The sequence below is a fragment of the Vigna unguiculata genome, chromosome 11 (assembly GCF_037176805.1).
Source record: "Vigna unguiculata cultivar grain cowpea cultivar isolate G323 ecotype 2 chromosome 11, ASM3717680v1, whole genome shotgun sequence".
Lineage (NCBI taxonomy): Eukaryota > Viridiplantae > Streptophyta > Magnoliopsida > Fabales > Fabaceae > Vigna > Vigna unguiculata.
In genome coordinates this window covers 10,845,656-10,865,279 of record NC_140802.1, presented here as the reverse complement: position 1 = coordinate 10,865,279, position 19,624 = coordinate 10,845,656, and the positions used below count along the sequence as shown (strand labels likewise).

The 19,624-nt window shown below is 29.5% G+C and overlaps 1 pseudogene; it reads left to right on the top strand.

The window, feature by feature from the left end:
* The first annotated feature begins 6,769 nt into the window (after positions 1 to 6,769).
* Positions 6,770 to 18,625, top strand: LOC146880996 (uncharacterized; annotated as a pseudogene).
* The last annotated feature ends 999 nt before the right edge of the window (positions 18,626 to 19,624 follow it).

The following is a 19,624-nucleotide window of genomic DNA, read 5'->3' as shown; positions in this document are numbered from 1 at the left end:
GTTAATGATGAGAAGATTTTCATGCGTTCCCTGATGTTCTACCACCACTTAAAAGAAGGCTGCCAGGGAGACCAAAGAAGAAGAGAAGGCTGGAAGCTTGGGAACTGAAAAAAGATAACACCCAAATGAGGCCAGGTGGTCATAAAAAGAGATGTTCAGTTTGTCGCGCACTTGGGCACAAGAGGAACAATTGTCCAGCACTTCCTGTCCATGATTGTGAAGAACGTCCCACTGAAGCTGCAACACCACAACCAAGTCAACCACCTACAACACCCACTCCACCTGCAACACCCACTCCACCTGCAGCACCAACCCCACCAGCACACCACCACCACCACCAAACACTGCAGTACAACAGCCCAGCCAACCATCTTATGGAATTAGAAAGATGAGGCCAAAAATGCAAATACGAAGGCGACCACGTCCATCATGAGAATACTGGATGTATTTTGGGGGGAGGGGAATATTTTGTTTTGTATTATGAATGTGTTAATTGGGAAATCAAGATGTATTTTCTTAATTTCTGGATTTTGAACACTGATATTTTGATGGAAGGCTTAAAAGCCTTAATTAGTAATGCATCAACTTTGCAATTTTCATAATTTTATCTGCCTTCTTCATTTTCAAATTATTCATTCTTCATTTAATTAAAATTACACAAAACATAACAAACAATTTTAAACAGCTGAGAACATGTAATTACAGTTGAGAACATGTAATTATAGATAAAGGAATATCATTCATTCATTCATGTAATTATTCAAGATAGCCAATGGCAATTACAACCCATAAAAACCACTACATTCATTACAATCAGAACACCTATCACAGCTAATGGCAGTTGCATCCGTTTCTTCCAAACACTCAATGAATTTTCCATATAAGCGATCTTCTGCCTTTGCCTAACGATAATGGCATCTCGCTCATCAGCATCCTCTTCGTAACACCATTTGAAAAAGTTGCAGCCCAACACATCTTCACCACATCTCTACAACACAGATAAAGAAGATGAAAGTGAAACACTGAAAGTGAAAGAAACACTGAAAGTGAAACACTGAGAAACAAACCTTAAAGTTCGCACAACCCCAAAATTGTTTACCCAAGTTCTTTGTAGTTCTAGCTGTGCGCACCACTGTAATGTCTCCGCAATCGCAAATTGGGGGTGAGCCTAAAACCCTAGAACCACCGTGGCATGAATTGCAAGTTCGGTGAATCCAACTATTGCAAGAAGAGGAAGATGCCCCATGAGACATTCCTTTTCAGCTGAAGATGGATGGAAGACAACGACAATTCAAGAACACACAAACCCTAACTTTCAATTATAACATCTGGTCTATGCATACAATGGAAACGGACATGTCACTGAACAGTGCTCCACGTCACACAAAATAACCACGCTGGCCACTGTTCCGTTAACCATTTAGGCAGAATTAACGAAAAGGAGTTGATTGAAAAAATATAACGAAAGGTAGGACCAAATTGAAAACAATTTCAAAAGTAGGACCAAAGTAAACAAAGACGACCATAGCTAAAACCAAATGACTATTTAAGCCTTATTATTATTATTATAAATATAAAGCTCTTTAAAAATCTACTAGGAGGCACATTTTTAAGAGAAGAATAAAAGATGACTTTCGTATGTTTCTCAAAGATGATACCACTATACACATCTTACAATTTAATTATTATTTTTTAAATAAAATTGAATAAAAATAAGTTAGATAGTTATGAGATATTTTATATGGACTTATTTCTTATTTTTACGATGAAATGTCTTAAGAGAATTAACAATTTCCATTTTCAAATCCAATAAAATTTGACAATCACACTAAGTGATATGTTATTATTATTACATGTAAATGACATTCTGAAGAAGCAGTTGCAGCAGCGACTCATTTAGTTTCTTAATGTACTCCTGTAAAATACATCATTAACTTTTACATGTTATATTCTTAGATTGTTTGATGCCATTTAATTATTAATATTAGAAAGTGATTGATCTTATGTTATATAACACATGTAAGTTTCATTAAGTTTTAGAATATGACCATCTATTCACAGGTTAAAGAATTTAAAAAAAATATGTTATCAAATTTCTTCCTGTACTCATTACAAAAATATAAACTTTCAGAAATTTTGTTCCATAAAAGGATTTGGTGGTTTTCCCAGGAAGATATTTCCGAAATTTATGAGTACCTTCGGAAAAATTATTTCCAGAATTGGTTTAGTGTGTTCCGGTAAGTGAAATTCAGAAATTCACATACTATGGAATGAAGGAAGAAATTTGTGAGGGAGCAGAAAGAAACAGCCATAAGAGAATAAACTGCATAAGGGGCTTAAAGTTGTCAGGCCCATTATAACACTAACCCGTCCAATCGCAGAGTCTTTCTTCCTGTACCTCCAAAATTTCTTCTACACCTTCAATAAAATTTTATATCTCAAAAATACTCTTTGACCATTTAATTAAAACCACACACATCACACTTCCAAAATTATTTCCGGAAGTCGACTTCTGGAAGTTAAAATATATAACTGGAAGTCGATTTCCGAAAGTCAAAAATATAACCGGAAATCGACTTTTGGAAGTCAAAATATATTACCGGAAATCAAAATACATTACCGAAAGTCGACTTCCGAAAATCAAAATATATTACCAAAAGTCGACTTCTGGAAGTTAAAATATATTACCGAAAGTTGACTTCCGGAAGTCAAAATATTATTTTTAAATTTTATCTTTTAGTTTAATTATTTTTAATACATTATATAAAAAAATTACATATATATATATATATAATTTTATTTTTTAAATATATATTATAAATACTTAAGAAATAAAATAAATTAAAAATACTTAAACTTTATATTAAAAAAAAATTAATTCTGTTTTAACTATTTTTAATTTTATTTAAAGTTTATGTTTTCTAAATTTTAAATGTTTTTTTATTTTTTATGTTTTCATACTCTTAATATATATTTGAAAAATAAAATACAATATTAATATTTATGTATATAATTTTATTTTTATTTAATGTACTGAAATAAATATAAATATAAAATAAATAAAACAAAAATATTATTAAACTTTAAATAAAAGAAAACGAAAATGAAAAATATATTTTATTTTTGACTTCCGGTAATATATTTTAATTCCCAGAAATCGACTTTCGATAGCATATTTTGACTTCCGAAAGTTGATATGTTGACTTTCGGAAGTCGACTTCCGATGATATATTTTGACTTTCGAAAGTCGACTTCCGTAATATATTTTGACTTTCGAAAGTCGACTTCCGTAATATATTTTGACTTTCGGAAGTCGACTTCCAACAATATATTTTGACTTTCGGTTATATATTTTGACTTCTGGAAGTCGACTTTCGGTTATATATTTTGACTTCCGGTTATATTTTGACTTTCGAAAGTCAACTTCCGGTTATATATTTTGACTTCAGGAAGTATTCTTCACCGGAAGTCGACATCCAAAAATAATTTTAGGGGTGTGATCTATGTGGGTTTGTTCAAATGATCAAAGGGTATTTTTAGAATTTTTGAAATTTTTGGAAGTGGAGAAGAAATACTTGGAGGTGTAAGAAGAAAGCTCCCAATCGTATGTACTCGATTAGACCTTCCCTAAGAGGGTTGTTTCTCTTAGTATCTCCATTTCTTTTTCTTCTTGTATTCCATAAAATCTATAAATCCATGTTATCCTCATTAAAATTATAACAAAAAAAGTAAAGTCTACTTTTGCACCTCCATTTTTTGATAATTTTAGATCGTGTAATTTGGAAGGTAACTTTAAATATGAAAAAATAATTTAGAATATATATTTCAAAATATATTTACATTTTAGAATATATTTCAAAATCTGTAAATTTTTTCAAATTGTATAATTTATAATGAAGGGCGAAATGTACATTTTGAAAAGTATTTACACATCCAAATATACATTTTAAATAACACAATTTGGAATGTATTTAAAAATAATTAGATGACAAAATTGTCTTGGCTAAACAGGACGACTGCCGACCTTTTTTTTAATAGAAATTCAAATAAAAAAATAATTTAGAAACTTAATTTTTGTATATCATATTACTTGAAGGCTGAAAATATATAATAATATTATAATTTAAATTATTAATATTTATAAATTAAATTTTAATTATTAATTATAATGCAATAATCTAATATATAAAAATAATAATTATTTTAATTTATTCGATCAGAGACGTTACTTAATGAAATAAAACTTAAAAAATATTTTCAAATGTATTTTTAATATATACATCCACACATATAATTAATTTTTTAAAAAGATTAAAAAAACAAGTAGGTCAAAATTGTGAGCACCAAACTGTCCTTTAGTGAGGTAGTTCAAATTTACAATCCATTTTTTTCTTTTACAAACCAGTCATCTCGATCCGTTTTGACAAACCAGACACAAATGGATCTGACTAATATCTCTTTTTGGATCGAGTGTGTGTGAAAGAGTGTGATGACATTCAGAATAGAAGAAAATAAATTAGTGAGTTTTGTGAACGGAAGAGATAATTAGATGAAGAAGAAGATGGATGCGATGGCAAGGAAGAATTGGAAGAATTTTGAGGGAAGAAGAATTGTGTAAAAAGATGGATGGTGGAAGAAACTATTTGATGAGTCGTGAAAGAGAAGGGAAATTTAGGGGAGAAGAAGCATGGTGGAAGAAGTTGTGTCTTCATGTGTGTTTTTTTTTATTTTTGTGGGAGATACGTTCCAAATTGTATAATTTGAAATGTGAAGTCGATTTTATTTTGAGTTTTCTCAACCGAACAACTCATTTTCTTCTTATATTTTGTGAGATCTAAATTTTTCATGCATTTTTTTATAGGTTTTCACCCAGAAGTCGATTTTATTTTGAGTTTTCTCAACCAAAAAACTCATCTTCTTCTTATATTTTGTGATATCTAACTTTTTCATGCGTTTTTTTACAGGTTTAAAACCAGAAGTCGATTTTATTTAGAGTTTTCTCAACCGAACAACTCATTTCTTCTTATTATTTGTCAGATCTTCTTATTATTCACTATTATTATTCTCTGTTGAATTTAAATAATATATTTTAGATGAACTTTCTTTTTTGTCAAGGATTTTGGTGACGTCAACCGATTGTTTGTCATGACATTAGGTCGTGAACTGGGTCCAGTTTGGACAATTTCTGATAACAAGGGTAATATGCACCATGTTACCTTCAACATGGATATTTATAATCCGAGGATTACTGATGGCTGGTGTGATATAAGAAAATTCTATGATTTAAAACCACCGAGACTATGTTACTTAAGGCATACTGGAAATTCTGTTTTTGAATTACACCTTTATGATCACTGTTCAGAAACAACTTTGCAAAAATTTCAAAGTCATGTTCGATCAAATCTTCCACTCACAACGTCAAAATTAATTCACTTTGAGTTCCGCCTTTCTAAATACAACTGCAAATCAAGCTCTCTGGTGACCTTTCTTACCTTTTTTTTGTAATCTGTATACCATTATTTATGTCTTTTTTTAATCTTCGCTTTAATATATATTTTTTTTTGTTTCCGCAGGATTTGAATTCATACCTATGTAAGTATTTTCGCAATAGTAATTTCACAGAAATTGTGCTTTACGGTCCAAAAGCAGAAGTGCAATGCAAGTTGTTAATTAGAGCTAGATCGGTGAAGATTGGCAGTGGATGGAAAAAGTTTTGTGAACTACATGGACTAGAGGAAAGAGATATAATACTTCTTGAGGTTGACGGTGAAAAAGCAAACAACGATTTCAATGTGCTGCTTAATATATATGACTCTTATCATGGCCACTGAAATCATCCCTGAACAATATTATTTTAACGGATTACTTATTTTGTATGGCCACTGTAATATTTTGTATGAATTATTATAGACATTTATTAGATTAGATATATATATATATATATATATATATATATATATATATATATATATATATATATTTGGTAAATACAACTTTTTAAATCTGATATAATTTTAACTGCTACATATCTTCTTCCATATACGAATATCTTTGCCATTTAATTCATGTCAGACCCCCAAATGTCATATCATTCATTAAGCCTTTTTCAAATAAATTTTATATTTTAAAAGATATGACCAGGATTTATTTCAGATACATCTCATTTTTTAAAATTTCAACTAAAACTTAATATGATTTTAAAAAAGTAGATCGATATGACTTCTGCACTGCTCGAGTACCTTTATTAATTCTTTCCACATTTTTTTCTGTTGTACCAATCCCTGATATGATTACCTTTTTTTTTATACGAATATGGTTTTTTTGAATATTTGATATTATATATTATTAAATTAATTCATCCAACACATTTGTCTTCTCTAGGAAGTTTCTCGCACTATTGTATGTCATCTAATTTGTATCTATTTTGTTATAATCAAGTATATTGTGTAGTACACTTTTTTGTTCTCTTTTTGTACAATTTAATTAATTATTATTCATCCAAATAACTTTTCTCTTTTCTTTGCCAAGTCTGGATTCATACAAACCATCTTCCACCAAAGGTAGGTACTTGATTTGTTTTTGTTAACAAATATAGTAATACATGAAGCGTAGCAGTTCATATGTTCTTTTGTACAGTTGTAGGGTTTGTCCATTTGTTAACAAATCCTGAAAAAACATCTTCGCACATTGCTTCTTTCTTAAAATTATTTGTTTATACACCCATACTTTTTTGCAGATCTTCATTTTTTCCATATTAGTGATTCAATTAATGGTTCACTACTCAATACATCACGCCAAGAGGTAATGTTTTCATTTAAAAGTAAGTTCTTCACGGTTCATCTTCATCAAAATGATTTTTTTCTTTTATTTTCCTTTTATATGAAACTTGTGAAAAAATCAATTGCAATAGATTACTGGTTTCTGACATCAATAGCTGTTTTTCGCAGTTTTCACAAAAAATTGATACTATGATTTCTGTAAACGTAGGTCAAATTTCTTTTTCTATTAACATCTCATGTCTATTACTCCATGTTTGCAGATTACTTAATGCTTTTGTACTTCTTGCTTTCCTTAACCATTTCAAAGTTTATAATCCAATAACCTATGAACCTTTACTTTTTCAAAAATTGCCAAATCCATGTTATCTTTTTCTTACTATCCTTGACCAAAAAGATATATATTACTCTATAGCTGCTTTGAACCTTTTATTTATTTTTATTTGTTTTATTTTTCTGAATTAAATCTTTTAGAATTAATTATTATCTTCTTTATGTGAGTTTAAATATGTCACCAATCTAATACTCACTTTTTTACTTCTCATTTCTTCAATATCTTTGTGTTGAGATCAACACGTCTCTCTCTGAAGTTCAAAAGCAAAGTCAAAATGTAAGCCAAGTTACTCTAGAAAAGGAGAACTGGAATATCATCGTTAGGGTGATACGTTCATGGTTCGTTCCAGATTTCACTAAACAGAGGTGTCCTTTTTCCATGGAGTTGGTTATTCAAGACAAAGAGGTTATTATTCTTCTAATTATTTACCATCATTGTTATGAACAAAATATGTGTATCTTAAACATCTTTATATTTATTATATTGAGCTATTTCAGGGTTCTAAAATACATGCTTCCATCAGACGTACTCTAATTTACAAATTTCAGACTGAAATTTCTGAAGGTCATGTTTATGCCATTTAAAATTTCAGTGTTGCTCCCAATTCTGGAATATACAGAACTACGCACCACCCTTATAAGATTAATTTCCAGTTTGGTACCAAAGTTAGTTTGCTTGATGGTAACTTGGTTCCTGATCTGAAACCACAATACACACCTTTGTCATTATTGACAACCACTGGATTTGATATTGATTATTTAGTTGGTAAGTTAATATTTTTTGTTTTTCTACCATTCATATTTTTTAGTTCTCAACAATTATTTTGACCTTATATGTTATGACTTCTATTATTTTTTATTTAGATATATTGGGATTACTGGTCGGAGTGGGTACTGAAAGAGAATTGCAAGTTGATGGAAAGACAACAAAATTAAATGTCATTGCAATAGAACCTGATGGGTATTTTATTTCTATGCTATACTACATACCTTTTTATTTCTGTTTAAATAATGATTTCACATAACATTTATTGAATGTTTAGGTTTCGAATAGAATGTACTTTGTTTGGTATTTATGTGGATGAACTGAATGTATTTCTTTCAAGTGGACAAGTACAAAATTGTGCTATAAGTATAGAATTTGCGAAACTCAAAACTTTTCAAGGTAAACTTCTGTGACTTCTTTTAGTTTTGTTATATTATAATTTTTTCCATGGTACTTTGACATACACTATCTTTTTAAATTTCGATAAGGTTCAACTTCAAAATTGCAAGTTCTGCACTAGGATTAAGTACAATGTTAACTTCAAGGAGGCATCTGAACTTAAATCAAGGTAATGTTAAAATTGTTATTCATTTATTGAAATACTTGATAATTTTTTAGTTAATCCATATTTGTAACTTTAATTTCTATTGCACAAAATGTTTGAGAACAATGAATCTCCCTCTCAAGGATTAACGCAGCTCTCTCAGACTTCCAAACATACTGTGGAAGAAGACTTTTTAACTCTTACACCTAGGACGACCATTCAAGGTCTTAAAGATTGTAAAGAGGTTAGAATGACTTCTAAATTCTTTCATGAAATTTTGTTGTTCTCAATACCTGTTTTCATTAATCTTTTATATATTTAAAGGTTGCCACTTACATATTGTTTGGAACCATTAACCATATCTTGGATGAGGATGACTGGTGGTATACGACTTGTGTTTGCAACAAAGCTGTTTATCCAGATTCAAAGATGTTCTTTTGTGAGAAGTGTAACAAGCATGTTATAAAAGTCTTTCCAAGGTTAACTTTAACTTTATTAAACTTAATGCCCATTTACATATATGATTATAATTTACACTTTTGTGAATTAATACTGTTATATATTTTACAAATATAGGATTAAGCTTCGAGTTATTGACTCATCTGATTCCACCACATTTGTTCTGTTTGATAGGGATGCAACCACCCTTTTCAAAAAAACTTGTGCTGATATGTTAGAGTCTCATGATAAGGTATACTCTTCAATATATCGACTTATATATATACATAAATAAGCACAGTGCGATATATCTCTTTTAATATGATATTAAATTATTTTGTTATCGTAGATGAATGGTTCTGGAAATTTTCCTAAGGAGTTTGATGAGTTAGTTGATAAAAGTCTGCTGTTTAAAGTTGAAAGTAGGAACGATCAAACTTTCAAACTTGAACAGTCTTTCAGAGTGAAGAAAGTATGTCTTGATGATGATATAATTCAGAAGTTCAATGATTCTTCGATGAAATCTGTGGTAATATATAACTTTAAATATACAGTTTACATTCAAGAATTTACATATATTTAAGTTCTTAATCATTTAATTTTCTTAACCTTCTTAAAGGATGTTTATGCTGGCAATGGTGAGTTTAGTAGGGAAAAACAGTGTGTAGTCAATGAGTCTACTGTTGATATTGCAGAGGTATACAAATTTCATAAATTTCAATTTTTTGTTAATGACGTATTATTTTATTAATGCTATTTGTTTTTAACTTGTACTATAGGATTTATTAGTCAGATTTACCAAAGAAACAATTGAGTGTGCATCCCAATCTTCTGACTTAATCAAAGATATTGCTACGAATGAGGATGGTAATAGTTCACTTAAGAGAGAATCTGCAAAGAAGACTGCATCACTTGAATCTATCGAAGAAGATACTGTTCCACTGAAGCTGCTAAAAAGAAATATTAAGAAGGAAAAATCAATCAAACAATAAATCATTTTAGTTTTAATATTTAAAGACAATTTCTTTTATGTTTGACAATTTGGGACTGTAATATGTCTACGCATGGTTCTGTCTTCAATTTCCTTTAAACTATAACTTTGATGTTTAATTTGATGATAACTATATTATGCTTTTATTATGCTTTTATTTGTTACAAATTGTATAATTTTATTTTTTTCATCCGCTGGTTTGTAAAATATTGTTGACATTTTTCAAGTATTGTCAACAAACTTGACTGCCAGCTACATCAAAACTTATCAAAATTGATATTATTTTTTACCATCAATTATTGAAGTATAATCAAATAACTTTTATCAAAAACTTATTTAGAAATTCCAATTTATTAGTTATATTTATTTTCATAAATGCATGATATCTTTTTCTTAAATAACCGAATTTAGAAATTGTCATTTCTTATTTACATTGCTTTTCATAAATAATATATATTTGGCAAACTAATTAAATGTTGACACATTTTAAGTTATGACAACAGAATTGGCTACCATACACAAATTTGAATCATTTTTCTTTGTAATGGTTATCAAGTTTATTAAATAAATTCCATTTTAATTTTTATATATATATATATATATATAAGTAAAATTTAATATTTCATAAATTTACAACCAATTATTATATATTAACTTACTACGTCAATTTCTATTCGATTATTCCTAATATAATATAATATAATATAATATATATATATATATATATATATATATATATATATATATATATATATATATATATATTACATTTTTGTTGTTACTTTATTCTATCCACCATATTTAATATTATAAATTAATATCTTTATTTTATTATATATTATATTATATTATGATATTATTATATTTAAAAAATATTTTATAACATAATATCTTTATAATTTTATATTGTCCTTTTAATGGTGTGTCCGTTTTCCAAAGTAATAATTACATTACTGTTTTGAAATCTAATTGTAATCGTCCCGTCTTTTCATGTGGGATTTTTGCTCTATAAATGTTCATCTGCATTCTACCATCAAAACCACACTTCAAGATAAGTTCCATCATATTCTCCATTTTTCCAACTCTATTTTTACTTCCATTCCGAAAGTCCAAGCAAATGGAGAACAACTTCATTGAAGAAGAAGTTGTTAATAGAATGAGTAGGTACCAGTTCTCTATTATTCACCTTCAGGATGAGGTACATCTTTGGTAAATATTTGTATAAATTTTTGGTTTTACAAAAATTCTTCTACTCTTCTTATTTTGTCACAGATTTTAAAGTATATTATCATTTTTTCTTCAACTAATCTATGTTGTTGTTCAAAAAAATTATATCTTTGGAGGTGGTTGGGTTTATGGATTGTGCATTCGCCATTCTGTATGATCACGATCTTGATCGTCAATGGACTTTAACAGATGAAGAAGGCAATAGACATGTCGTCACTTATAACAAGAATTTACAGAAACCAATGCTAATTGGAGGATGGAATGATTTAAGGGAACTTTATGAACTACACGATAACCACACTATTTATTTTGGATATGTTGGTCATTCTTGCTTCCACATCACTATTTTTCCAAGTAAATGCAAACCTTTATCTATTGGACATTTTCTTAAAAGACTTCAAGCAGATGAACCACTTTTCAATGGACCGAAGTTGCATTTTTGCATATTTCTGAATCCAAACCAATGCCATGCTAGCCATCTAGTGAGATTCATTTCAGTTATATTTATATTTATGTCTTCTAATTTTTTTAAACAATTTAATCGATATCTTAAACTGATTATTAATTTTTATTGAATTCTTTAATTACATTCAATGTGTTAGGATTTGCCAGCTGATTTTGGCAATTATCTTCGTCAAGGAAGATTTAAAAACATTCTTCTTCATGGACTGCGCAAAATAGTGAAGTGCAAACTACTCTTGAGAAATCATCCAAAGAAGTCTAACAAAATAGGAAGTGGGTGGAAGGAATTTTGTACTGCTCATGGATTTGATCAATCTATTGACTTGGTGTTTGAAGTTGATCAGATGAAAAACAATCAGAATGTCAAAGTGCTTACATATTGTAATCTTTAATTTACAGTTTCTTTTATGGTGTTATTTGAAACTTTTGATTATAATTAGTTTTCTTTTCATGTCTGCTACTTAGGTAGTTGTCAAGCTACAAGTTTTTATATCTTTAGCAATGCATATGTATAGTTCTATTTTGTTATTAAAGAAATTTCTTTGAACATTGTCTCAATTTCTATGAATTCCAATAAAAATTTTATTCTAAAACTTTAATTCATCGAGTTTAATTGATACATACTATAATTTAATTTAACATATTGAAATATGTTATAATTAAACATAATTAAATATGTTATAAGTAAACATACATGTATGGATGTATGTTGGTTTAGTATGTTATAAGTAAACATACATGTATCGATACATGTTATAATTTTGCAAACATCATGAAAAAAGAATGGCAGATACTTGGTATGAAACTGTACTCTTTGTTCTACTATATATAGTACTGCATAAAAAAGACGTGTTGTAGTACCTACATAAACAGCAAATGTTTTGTTCCTTGTAAGAACAAATCAACTATCAAAGAATTACTATATATATGAATGTTTCTGATCTATTACCACTCACCACTGCATGCTCTTACTATTTTTAATCTTAGTCTACTGCTAAAAACTTTTTGTAGTCTTACAATTGCTTCCTATTACAATTACAAATATTTTTGTTTCCAAAATTGTGATTAGAGGTACAATCTCCCAAAAAAAGTTTAAGAAAATCATTCACCAATATAGTAATAAAACAGAGGTAAAATCTTTGTTTTTGTTTATTCTATTGACACCTTTGAAAGTATTCCATATGTTTTCTGCTGAAATGGAGGAAAACGATTGTAAAAATGCAAGGCTGAGGAGGAAGTTCGTGCTACAACAAAGGTTGAATGCAAGAAGTAATCAACATTCAGCTAATTTTCTAACATATACCTTGGATCATTTGACTACACAATCTGTTCATCAAACATTTATTTACAAATTCTGTATTTCTATGTTTATATCTTCTTTGCAGATTACAAAGAACAGAATGCAAAAAAAAAAAACCAAAAATCGCCAACCATTCTTCTCAAAGTATAAAATATTAGTTTTTTTTTAATAATTGTATTTGAAAATTTATATTTGGATTTGAACTTGACAACATAGATTGATAATCAAATATCTTTACTGTTTTAATGATAGATATAAGAAGTGAATCTGAAAAATTAGTCCATAACACTATCCAAAGGAAGCCATTACAAGAGTTGCATCTTAGTAAGTATTCTTCTTTTTACCTCTTTCTTTACACATTGTTGTTACGTGAATGACATATGTATGGTTGTGTATTGTTGGACATTCAATGTTGCTATAATAAACATTTTTTAGATCTGCAAAACAACAACAACTTTCACAATATTACTTCAAGATTTCAGTCAACAATTGGTAAGTTATCTTTGTTTGTTTTTGAATATTATTATTGCAATATCACTTTAACAAATTATAAACAAATCTTTATTTCAATGCAGTGTCTGAAAACAATATATCAAATTCTTCCACTACTTTAGTTGAAGATCCAATTGAAATAAACTTAATGACTTCACAATTCGCAGCTTCTACTATAACATACAATACTCCTTGTGGTAAATTTCTACATTTAGCTATATTTCTACATTCATCTTTAATGATTTCTAATGATTCTACTAATGTTTTTTAATGATTTCAGTTGTTAGCAATAACATTGACAGAAATTATGGACAAAATAATTACAATTGCAGTGCAGGTAAGTAGGTTCTTACTCATATATACAAATGTTCATACTCAAAATGACATTAAATGTAACATAATTGTTTTAATAATTCTTTTCCATAGGTGCCACATCTGCAGTTCAAAATCATTCATATTCTGTCTCTAACAATAAAGTTGTCAAATATCCTTTTCAAGTCATACAATCACTTCAAAACAGATTCAATCTTGATGATGAAACAACAACAGAACAACATTGTTTAGACACAACAAATGATGATTCAACAAGAACAACATATGAAGGTAATTCAGATATTGAATTGCTAAGTTATTGATGTCAATAAATTCCTTTTTTAAATGATTAATTACTTCTCCTTTTACTAATATTGTAGGAGATAGTACAAGTACTACAATTACAAACGAATTGTATTGCAAAGGAGAGTTACAAGGTAATGTGACACACAATTGTATAGAATTTCAGACATAAAATATGCATTTCAGGCTAATGCTTTATGTTGATGTTCATAACTACTCAATATTGGAGACCCTTGCTTGGAATGCCAATACTGTCAAGCTCAATGTGGTATGAAGAAAGAGCAGAAAAAAAGTAACACATCAAAGGAAGTTCAATTCTCATTATGTTGTCAAAAGGGAAAAGTCCAAATTCCACTATTAAAAAAACCACCTGATCTTCTTGAAGGTTTGTTAAATGGTGTAGATCGTAGAAGCAAATTATTTTTACAGAATATAAGAGTATACAATAACATGTTTTCATTTACTTCAATTGGTGGTAAGATAGATACTTCAATGAACAATGGTTCTGCTCCACCACAATTTATTCTTAATGGTCAGAACTATCATCGTATTGGAAGTTTATTGCCAAAACGTGGATCAAAGCCAAAGTTTGCACAACTTTACATATATGATACCGAAAATGAAATGAGTAACAGACTGAAGCATTTCAGGTTAGTTAAAAGATCAAGTTATTTGCTTAAATGAAATATTTAAATACATCTGTTCACATTTCTTTTCTTTATTATGTTTTAGGTCTAACAGCAAGGAATCTGATATAGATCAATCATGTTGCTGATTTGATTCAAATGATTGACACTCACAATGTTCTTGCGAAATATTTTAGAAGAGTAAGAGAATTGTCACTGCAACATATGGAATCAGATTTCACACTAAGACTATTTAGAGGCAGAAACAAAAACCCTGGAGTCTACAACACACCTTCATGTGATGAAATAGCTGCTCCAATAGTTGGTGATTTTGGCAATATGGATGTAGGCAGAGATATAATTGTCAAAAAATGTTCTGGTGAATTAACAAGACTGCATGAAACTCACACAACTTTCATTCCACTTCAATATCCTCTCATGTTTCCATATGGAGAAGATGGTTATCAAGAAGATATTCCAATCAGAGAATCTCATTCAAGAAGTAAATCCAGGGTGAGAATTAGAATTTTGTTGCGAGAATTAGAATTTAGAATACAACAAAGATCTATAGAACCTGGAAATATTGTGAATGCATGCCGATTATTCCAACAGTTTTTGGTTGATTGCTATACAATGGTGGAAGCACAATGATTGTCGTTCATTAGAGCTAATCAAAAGTTAATTTGTTGTGATATTCTTAATGGATTACAAGAGGCTGTTAATAGAGGAGAGACAGATCCTTCTTTAATTGGAAGACGTATTGTACTGCATGCTTCATTCACTGGTGGTACAAGATACATGTTCAACAATTGTCAAGATGCTATGGCAATTTGTAAAAAATTTGGATATCCTGATTTGTTCATTACTATAACATGCAATGTCAATTGGAGCGAAATAAGAGACTTTGTTTTACCAAAAGGGTTATCACCATCAGATAGACCTGATGTTGTATGTAGAGTATTCAAAATGAAGCTGGATGAAATGATGACAAATTTTTAAAAAAATGACTTCTTTGGAAAAACCATTGCAGGTATGTTCTATACGAATTATTATAGACTATATCAATATTTATTAAATTAGATTTTTGTAACTATTTAATTTGTTCTGTTATATATGCAGGAATATACACAGTAGAATTCCAAAAGAGAGGTTTATCTCATGCACATATACTTTTATGGTTGGATGGAGAAAGCAAATTGAAAAATTCAACTGATATTGATAAAGTAATATCAGTTGAATTGCCCAATGCGGATTTGTATCCCAAATTGGAAAAAGTTGTAGCAAGTTACATGATTCATGGACCATGCGGACCTGCGAGATATAATTCATCATGCATGAAGGAAGAAAGATGTTCCAAATTTTATCCTAAAAAATTCACATCTTCAACTTCTATTGATGAAGATGGATATCCATGCTATAGAAGACTTGATAGTGGTAGATTTGTTGAGAAGAATGGAATTAAGCTGGACAATAGAAGTGTTGTTCCTTACAATCCACCACTTCTAATGAGGTATCAAGCTCACATGAATACAAAGTATTGCAACAAGACCAATTCAATAAAATATTTGTTCAAATATCTCAACAAGGGTCCTGACAGAGCTACTCTTAAAATAAGCAACAACTCTGCACAATGTGACAAAGAAACCATTATTGATGAGATCAAGAGGTATTATGATTATAGGTATCTATCACCATGTGAAGCCGCTTGGCAAATATTTGCTTTTGACATCCATCACAGATGGCCTCCTATTCAGAGATTAACATTCCATCTTCCTAGACAACAATCAACTTTGTTTAAAGATAATGATGATATTAATGTGATTTGCAACAAATACGAAAATGCTAACACAATGTTTCTAGCTTGGTTTGAGGCTAACAAAGTTTATACACAAGGAAAAGAATTGACTTATTCTGAATTTCCAAGCAAATTTGTGTGATTTGCTAATGAAAAAGAATGGAAACCAAGGAAGAAAGGCTACAACATTGGTAGACTTACTTATATTCCTCCGGGCTCTGGAGAACTTTATTATTTGAGGATATTACTAACCATTCAAAAAGGTTGTATTGATTATGAAAGCATTAAGACCATTGATGGGAAACTTTATGAAACATACCAAGATGCTTGCTATGCTTTGGGATTGTTGGCTGACGATAAAGAATATATTGATGCAATAAAAGAAGCAAGTGAATTTGCTTCTGGGTATCAACTTAGAAGATTATTTGTTACTTTGTTGTCCATGAATACAATTTCTAAACCAGATATAGTTTGGAATTCTACATGGAGTATCTTATGTGATGGAATTTTGTACCAAAAGAGAAAGGAGATGAACTTACCAGGTAATTTATATCGTTATTTTTTTTAATTCAATAGAAATATAACTTTTAATTGCATTATTTTGTTCATGTAGGTCTTCAAATTGAGACTGCTGAATTAAAAAAAATATGTCTCATTGAAATACAGGAAATGCTAATGTCAAATGGTAGATGTTTGAAAGATTATCCTTCATTACCTCAACTTGATATTTCCGATGTACATACATTCAATAATAGATTTATTGTTGATGAGCTGCAATACAATAAAGAAGAGATGGCAAAAGAACATGACATTTTGTTTAAAGCACTCAATGATGAACAAATTCATGTATATCAGGATATCATGACAGCAGTTGTTTCAAAGAAGGGAGGATTTTTCTTTTTATATGGCTATGGTGGTACAGGTAAAACTTTTATGTGGAAGACATTGTCAGCTACTCTAAGAAGTAAGGGCATGATTGTTTTGAACGTAGCATCAAGTGGAATTGCTTCTTTACTACTTCCTGGTGGAAAAACAACACACTCTACCTTCTGCATCCCACTGTTAATTAATGATGAATCAACTTGCAACATAGCGCAAGGTAGTCTCTGTGCTAAACTTCTGATGGCAACCAATTTAATTATCTGGGATGAAACACCAATGATGAATAGAATGTGCTTTGAGACATTTGATAGAACACTAAGAGATATTATGCGAAATGTTGATGATGCCAATAATGACAAACCATTTGGTGGCAAAGTAGTTATCTTGGGAGGTGACTTCAGACAAATTCTACCCGTTATCAAGAAAGGATCTAGGTTTGATATCATCAAATCAGCAATCAACTATTCAGAGTTATGGAATTGTTGTAAAGTGCTCAAACTATCCAAGAACATGAGATTAAGTACTACAACAAACAATCAAATGGCCAATGATATCAAAGAATTTGCTGATTGGATATTGAAAATTGGAGATGGACAAATGGATGTAAATGAGAATGGTGAGTGCATGGTTAAAATTCCAGAAGAGCTGCTGATTATAAATACAGATCTACCTTTATTGTCATTGGTTGAATTTGTCTATCCTCAATTTGTGGTTAACATGATGAAGCCTAATTATTTTGATGATGGAGCAATCTTGTGCCCAACTAATGATTCTGTAGAGCAAGTAAATGATTTCATGTTGTCTTTATTAGGTGGTGAAAAGGTGACTTATTTAAGTTCAGATAAACCTTGCCAATCTGATGAACAAGATAAAGTTCAATCTGAATTTTTAAATGATATCAAATGTTCAAGGATACCAAATCATAAACTTAAGCTCAAAACAGGTGTGCCAATTATGCTCTTGAGAAATATTGGATCAAGCAAAAGGTCTTTGCAATGGCACAAGATTGCAAGTCAACCATTTGGGAAAAAATGTAATCTCTGCAACTGTAATTACTGGAAAAAACATTGGTGACAGGATTTTTATTCCAAGAATGGATTTAGTGCCATCTGATTCAGGATTGCCTTTCAAATTTCAAAGAAGACAGTTCCCAATTTCCTTATGCTTTGCAATGACGATTAACAAAAGTCAAGGACAAACACTTTCTAGAGTGGGACTTTATCTTCCACAACCTATATTCACACATGGCCAACTATATGTTGCTATTTCTAGAGTCAAAACAAAGAGAGGATTGAAAATACTTATATTGGATGAAGATGGAAATGTCACAAACACAACTAAAAATGTTGTGTACAAAGAAATTTTTGAAACTCTTTGACAATGAACACATTATATGTATGTAATTTCTAATTTTGTTTTAATTTGAAAGTTTGTATAAATATAGATGCATGATCTATTGTTATAATTAAAATATTTGTTATAATTTTGTTGTGCAATGCAGGATCTATTGCCTAAAGTCCAAGGCTTACAATGAACATCATGCTGATTTAAGAAATAATCAAAGTTGTGTACAAAAGAAAGTTATGAAGTTCATTAACAAAAAACACATTATAAGTATGTAATTTGGTCTTCTTTTATTGTTATTTTTTTAAAGACATTATATTATAACCTTATAGGTTAATAAATATCACAAAATAAATTGTTATTATCAAAAGTATTACATTTAAAAAAATCCGTGCGTTGCACGGATAGAAAGACTAGTTATTAAAACATTATCCAACTCTAGTTATTCTTGTGCTTTAAGCCTAATTCATGCATATCACAAAAATTATGTATAAAGTGAAAAACGATATTGGAGAAAAGCAGATTAAATTTCTGAATTTATTTTCTTTATAAATAAATATTTTAACCTTTTATTTTATTGCAATTAAAGCTGGATCCAGGTAAAATATTTTAAAAGGCTGTTTATTTGTTAATTTAAATTAACTTCAACTGCAATAATTAGGAGTATTGATTTATATTAGGTTTTATACCAATAATTTTAAAATTGATTAATGTTTTAAAACAAAATGAAAAAAAGAATATTATTCTAAATTCATGAAGTGGCAACAACTAAAATCTGTCAAAGTTGTGCGTTGGGTCCGAATGGCAATTGGATATTAATGAGGCCAAGTCTTTACTATACTAATATTTTGTATTCTTTATTGAGTTGTCTGGTTTGTTGCTTTGGAGGAGATGTCAGTAAACACGTTGTGATGCATGGATTAAATACATATACATGTGCAATGTTAGATTCCATGCCATTATTTTTACTCATAAATTAACGTCAAACAACTTTGCATGCATATATCTTTTGCCTTATTTTCGTCATTTCATG